The sequence below is a fragment of the Scyliorhinus canicula genome, chromosome 1, assembly GCF_902713615.1.
Source record: "Scyliorhinus canicula chromosome 1, sScyCan1.1, whole genome shotgun sequence".
Classification (NCBI taxonomy): Eukaryota; Metazoa; Chordata; class Chondrichthyes; order Carcharhiniformes; family Scyliorhinidae; genus Scyliorhinus; species Scyliorhinus canicula.
Genome location: NC_052146.1, coordinates 11,793,483 through 11,800,327, shown reverse-complemented (window position 1 = coordinate 11,800,327; position 6,845 = coordinate 11,793,483). Strand labels below are relative to the sequence as shown.

The following is a 6,845-nucleotide window of genomic DNA, read 5'->3' as shown; positions in this document are numbered from 1 at the left end:
CTGCACATCTTTGGGTTGTGGGGGTGAAACCCACGCAAACATGGAGAGAATGCACAAACTCCACACGGAGTGTCCCAGAGCCGGGATCGAACCTGGGACCTCGGTGCTGTGAGACTGCAGTGCTACCAGTGCGCCACCGTGCTGCCCTAGGATTACAGTATTTATAGGATACAGTCTACAGCTTCCAATAGGTGCAGCAGCCATACTTCATCTAAATCTAAAACACTGAAATAGCTTTTTCATACATTATGAAATTATTATTTTTGCATTGTACATACAAGTTTGACTGATGATGTTGCTAAACATACATAGATCTCCTGTGGCATTGTTAGCTAGTTGACAGCATGGGGTAAGGGAAAACAGAAGAAAGATTTAATCACATGCGTCAAAGTCATTGGCCAGGTTTCTCCTTTTGGGAGGCTATGGGCTGGATTCTCCATCCCGCCGCGCCAGATTTCTGGTTCAGCACGCCGGCGGGATGCTCCATTTTGCCGGCTGGTGAATGGGGTTTCCAATTGTGGGGCAGCCCCGCACTGTCGGGAAACCCCTAGGCTGCTGGCAAAACGGAGCATGCCGACGGTAGAGAATTGAGCCCTATGCTTTCCCATTAGAGAATTAGTACTGATTTGGGGACTGCAAATTACAAGGCAATTTAGTATTCCTCGGCGTGCATGACGAGGAATTCTCAAGGGTAATGGGCCACCATTTTGAGTTGGTGGCCCAATAGCGAAGTCCCTTGGCTAGCTACCCCCAGCCCGCATCGCAAACCAGCCCCCCCAACCCCACATGTTCTGGGTGCCCTCCCTTTCCCCAAGTACAGAGGTCACCCAACATGCCCACCCACAGGGAACCCCCAAATAGGTAGACTCCCCACAGGAATCTCCTAAATAGGGAGACCTCCCCACAGAAAAGAGACCCCTATCTGGAAGTTAGGGAGCAGTCCAGGCAGGGGCAACGACAAAATTACAGTTGTAACACTCACCTGGAGGCACCATGTGTCCATTCCTGGAAACGGAACAGCTGTGACCTGTGTTTAATCCCCTCGGATCCTTTAGCTGCAAGACATTAATTCATTTCTCCTAGTGGGCTATGATTGACAGCTTCCACAAACAGCTGTGGGCCTTGCTTCACTCCTCTTCTTCATGGATGAGTAGCCACAATGTTTACAAATATCAACCACATCAAAGAGAATTAAGTGCTGTCAATTTCCAGCTCAGCTCTTCAAAATTACCCAAGCTTGAAGGGGCGTGATTGGAATGCACTTAATTCCCACTCTGCTGTGGAGAATTCCCAAAACTTTAAAACAGAACCTTGCTTTATGAAAGAAAGACACCTTTCTGATTGGCTGAAAACTGCTGCACTCTACTTCTTATCACAGCACAAGAGTACACTCCAGGAGGTCTTACATGACCATACCCAACACAACTCCCAAGTCTGTTTTTTACTCTTTCACCTTTTCCCATTTTCCTTATCCTTCTTTGAAATGTTCTTGTCCAAAAATACATAACCCTTTTATGTTCTCCTTATGGCCACCACTTTCAAGTAAAATAACATTTAATCAAATTAGCTCTATTTATAAACTTTGTCTAACTTGTAAACCCTTTCTTATGTCTGTTTGAAATCCAACAGCTAAAAACCCAAATTTGCACTTATCTCCTAATGCAAATGTCTACCCATATGGTGTTTAGTTGGAGACAATTCAATCTGGCAATTTTTTACGTTAACCTTTCATACCTACCCCCTTAGATGTTCCCACACTGGTAGGCAGTTCCCAGCTAACTAAATTAGTCATGCACACAGACACACACACATACATACACAGCCCCAAACAAGCCTGTTTCACAGAACACCACAACAGTGTCTAACATATTTTAAAAAATAACATTTTCCTCATGGTATCTGAGATACTGTAACATGCACAAGAGTTTCTACGCATAATTTACAGCACAGGAAAATATCATTAGACCAATTAGCCCAGACTTGTGCTCCACATTATTTGAAATCCAAATTAGAAAATAAATGTCACTTAATTGATGTAAAATTTACTATGTGTTTTTTTAAAAGATCAATTAGTTTTATATGAATGTGAGGTTTGTGCCAGTCCACGTGCATCATGCCCATAAGGTCTTCAGCTACCTTTGCACACAGGGGAGATTTAATAGACACAATCAAAATAATGGCAAAAGTGAGTTATCAGTGGAAACACATTTAAGATTATTGGCTACAAATCCAAGCAGGTGAGGAAATTGTTAAAAAAAGAACAGAGTTGCTACGATTTGTAATGCACTGCCTGACGGGACGCAGATTGGTCACTTTCAAAAGGGACGTGGACATGTAATCATAAAGGGTAAAAGGGAATTACAGGGAAGGACCAGGGGCTGGTACCAATTGAACTTTTCTTGTAAAGAATTGCACGTGCACAATGGGCTTCATAGCTTCATTTTATGCTGGACGATTGAAAAAATTAACTTAATTAACTGCAGGTAAACCATTGGATGCAATGCTGAGAGAGTAGGGATACTGGAGGGTCAAGTTTTTTAAAATTTGTCTATGGGACGTGGGCGCCGCTGGCTAGGCCAGCATTTATTGAGGGGGGGGCAGTTAAGAGTCAACCACATTGCTGGAGTCACATGTAGGCCAGACCAGGTAAGGATGGCAGATTTATTTACCTAAAGAACGGTCATCATTAGACTTTTAACTCCAGATTTATTTCTAATTGAATTCAAATGTCACCATCTGCAGTGATTTGAACCCAGAACATTACTGTAGGTTTTATGGTTTACCAGTCCAGTCACAATACCACTACGCCACCGCCTCCCTTAGCTTTGGATGACTTTCCTTGTTTTAGACTATTCTAATGTTTCTAGTGTAACCTTGGATAAAAATACCACTTTGCTTTTTCTATACTTCTCTAAGTGTGTTTCGTGTGCACATATCGGGAAATGGATTGGAACAACAAGCAAGAAATTAAAGAATTACAGGAAAATTGCAGGCAAAACCAATTTCTGTATTGTACAGGAAAAGTCTGATCCGGAAGCAGCTTCTGCCAGATCAGTTAGAATAATAAAAGGGTGGGAGAAAATACAAATGCCAAACAATTAGAGAAATAAATGGATTATAAACATTAATATATTACCTTAAAACGGTAATGGTTGACCCAAGAAATAATCGGAAATGAATAAGGACATTAGATGGAAAGCAGAGTTTAGACCATATTTTTGGTATACATTGGTAAAAAACTGAAATGAAATAATGGCCCATGTACAACTTCTGAAGAGACGAAACTCAGTCACGTCAACATTCGTGGCCATAGTCCAACAGGATCGGCTTAGCTGATGTCACCTCATTGTCGACGCCTTTGATTGCTAAACAAAATGGAGTGAGTAAAGAGTCACACAAAGGGGCATTACATATATATATATATATATATTTTAAAAACATACCGTTGAAACAAAGGCGTTTCAATTAAATATAGGTTTTATGTTTAAAAAAACTTTTTTTCTGTCTCCTTGCCACAGGAAGCATTGTGTCAAACACAATGAAGTCTCATGAGTTTTCGCGTTAAATTAATTTGTTAAACCTATCTCATGCCAACAAGTTGTAGAATTTAGAGTTGTGGCAATGGATTGCAATGCTTATCTTTGCAACGTGCTACCGGATTTTAAGTGGTTCTTTCTGATTTCAACTTTTGTTTTTGTTTTTGAAATCCCACGGCATTTTGGTAATAGTACGGGAATTCTCATGGTGTTCCAGCCAACATTTATCCCTCCTTATTTAACCCATTAAAACCAGTTCAAAATTTGATTAACTGGTCACTCACCTCATGTCTATTTGTGGAACTAGTGTGTGTTCAAATTAGCTGCTGCACTTGTTTGCAAACCAATAATAATAATTTTTACAATAATCTTTATTGTCACAAGTAGGCTTGCATTAACACTGCAATGAAGTTACTGTGAAAAGCCCCTATCACCACATTCCTGCGCCTGTTTGGGAACTCTGAGGGAGAATTCAGAATGTCCAATTCACCTAACCTGCCCTTTTGGGACTTGTGGGAGGAAACTGGAGCATCCGGAGGAAATTTTAGGGAGTTAGGCTGGAAGTTAAAGGCCAGGACAGACAGAGTTGTCATCTCTGGTTTGTTGCCGGTGCCACGTGATAGCGAGGCTAGGAATAGGGAGAGAGTGCAGTTGAACACGTGGCTGCAGGAATGGTGTAGGAGGGAGGGCTTCAGGTATTTGGATAATTGGAGCGCATTCTGGGGAAGGTGGGACCTGTACAAGCAGGACGGGTTGCATCTGAACCAGAGGGGCACCAATATCTTGGGGGGGAGGTTTTCTAGTACTCTTCGGGAGGGTTTAAACTAATTTGGCAGGGGAATGGGAACCGGATCTGTAGTCCAGCAACTAAGGAAGACGATAGTCAGGACGCCAAAGCACGTAGTGATGCAGTGGGGAAGGTAACAATGACAAAGGAGAGTACTTGCAGGCAAGGAGATGGGTTGAAGTGTGTATACTTTAATGCAAGAAGCATCAGGAATAAGGTGGGTGAACTTAAGACATGGATCGGTACTTGGGACTACGATGTGGTGGCCATCACGGAAACTTGGATAGAAGAGGGGCAGAAATGGTTGTTGGAGGTCCCTGGTTATAGATGTTTCAACAAGATTAGGGAGGATGGTAAAAGAGGTGGGGGGTGGCATTGTTAATTAGAGATAGTATAACAGCTGCAGAAAGGCAGTTCGAGGGGGATCTGCCTACTGAGGTAATATGGGTTGAAGTCAGAAATAGGAAAGGAGCAGTCACCTTGTTGGGAGTTTTCTATAGGCCCCCCAATAGCAGCAGAGATGTGGAGGAACAGATTGGGAAACAGATTTTGGAAAGGTGCACAAGTCACAGGGTAGTAGTCATGGGTGACTTCAGCTTCCCAAACATTGAGTGGAAACTCTTTAGATCAAATAGTTTGGATGGGGTAGTGTTTGTGCAGTGTGTCCAGGAAGCTTTTCTAACACAGTATGTAGATTGTCTGACCAGAGGGGAGGCCATATTGGATTTAGTACTTGGTAATGAACCAGGGCAGGTGATAGATTTGTTAGTGGGGGAGCATTTTGGAGGTAGTGACCACAATTCTGTGACTTTCACTTTAGTTATGGAGAGGGATAGGTGCGTGCAACAGGGCAAGGTTTATAATTGGGGGAAGGGTAAATACAATGCTGTCAGACAAAAATTGAAGTGCAGAAGTTGGGAACATAGGCTGTCAGGGAAGGACACAAGTGAAATGTGGAACTTGTTCAAGGAACAGGTACTGCGTGTCTTTGATATGTATGTCCCTGTCAGGCAGGGAAGAGATGGTCGAGTGAGGGAACCATGGTTGACAAGAGAGGTTGAATGTCTTGTTAAGAGGAAGAAGGAGACTTATGTAAGGCTGAAGAAACAAGGTTCAGACAGGGCGCTGGAGGGATACAAGATAGCCAGGAGGGAACTGAAGAAAGGGATTAGGAGAGCTAAGAGAGGGCATGAAAAATCTTTGTCGGGTAGGATCAAGGAAAACCCCAAGGCCTTTTACACATATGTGAGAAATATGAGAATGACTAGAGCGAGGGTAGGTCCGATTAAGGACAGTAGCGGGAGATTGAGTATTGAGTCTGAAGAGATAGGAGAGGTCTTGAACAAGTATTTTTCTTCAGTATTTACAAACGAGAGGGGCCATATTGTTGGAGAGAACAGCGTGAAGCAGACTGATAAGCTTGAGGAGATACTTGTCAGGAAGGAAGATGTGTTGCGCGTTTTGAAAAACTTGAGGATAGACAAGTCCCCCGGGCCTGACGGGATATATCCAAGGATTCTATGGGAAGCAAGAAATGAAATTGCAGAGCCGTTGGCAATAATCTTTTCGTCCTCGCTGTCAACAGGGGTGGTACCAGAGGATTGGAGAGTGGCGAATGTCGTGCCCCTGTTCAAAAAAGGGAATAGGGATAACCCTGGGAATTACAGGCCAGTTAGTCTTACTTCGGTGGTAGGCAAAGTAATGGAAAGGGTACTGAGGGATAGGATTTCTGAGCATCTGGAAAGGCATTGTTTGATTAGGGATAGTCAGCACAGATTTGTGAGGGGTAGGTCTTGCCTTACAAGTCTTATTGACTTCTTTGAGGAGGTGACCAAGCATGTGGATGAAGGTAAAGCAGTGGATGTAGTGTACATGGATTTTAGTAAGGCATTTGATAAGGTTCCCCATGGAAGGCTTATGCAGAAAGTAAGGAGGCATGGGATAGTGGGGAATTTGGCCAGTTGGATAACAAACTGGCTAACCGATAGAAGACAGAGATGGTAGTGGATGGCAAATATTCAGCCTGGAGCCCAGTTATCAGTGGCGTACCGCAGGGATCAGTTCTGGGTCCTCTGCTGTTTGTGATTTTCATTAACGACTTGGATGAGGGAGTTGAAGGGTGGGTCAGTAAATTTGCAGATGATACGAAGATTGGTGGAGTTGTGGATAGTGAGGAGGGCTGTTGTCGGCTTCAAAGAGACATAGATAGAATGCAGAGCTGGGCTGAGAAGTGGCAGATGGAGTTTAACCCTGACAAGTGTGAGGTTGTCCATTTTGGAAGGACAAATATGAATGCGGAATACAGGGTTAATGGTAGGGTTCTTGGCAATGTGGAGGAGCAAAGAGATCTTGGGGTCTATGTTCATAGATCTTTGAAAGTTGCCACTCAAGTGGATAGAGCTGTGAAGAAGGCCTATGGTGTGCTAGCGTTCATTAGCAGAGGGATTGATTTTAAGAGCCGTGAGATGATGATGGAGCTGTACAAAACCTTGGTCAGGCCACATTTGGAATACTGTGTGCAG

The 6,845-nt window shown here is 43.3% G+C and overlaps 1 protein-coding gene across 1 annotated transcript in view; it reads right to left on the bottom strand.

Moving 5' to 3' along the window:
• Positions 1 to 2,986: 2,986 nt before the first annotated feature.
• The window catches only part of gnb1l (guanine nucleotide binding protein (G protein), beta polypeptide 1-like), a 52,904-nt gene continuing 49,045 nt past the window's right edge, over positions 2,987 to 6,845 (bottom strand). The window contains exon 9 of the mRNA XM_038809552.1: positions 2,987 to 3,365. The gene's annotated coding sequence lies outside the window, so the exon portion shown is untranslated. The remainder of the gene's footprint in view (positions 3,366 to 6,845) is intronic.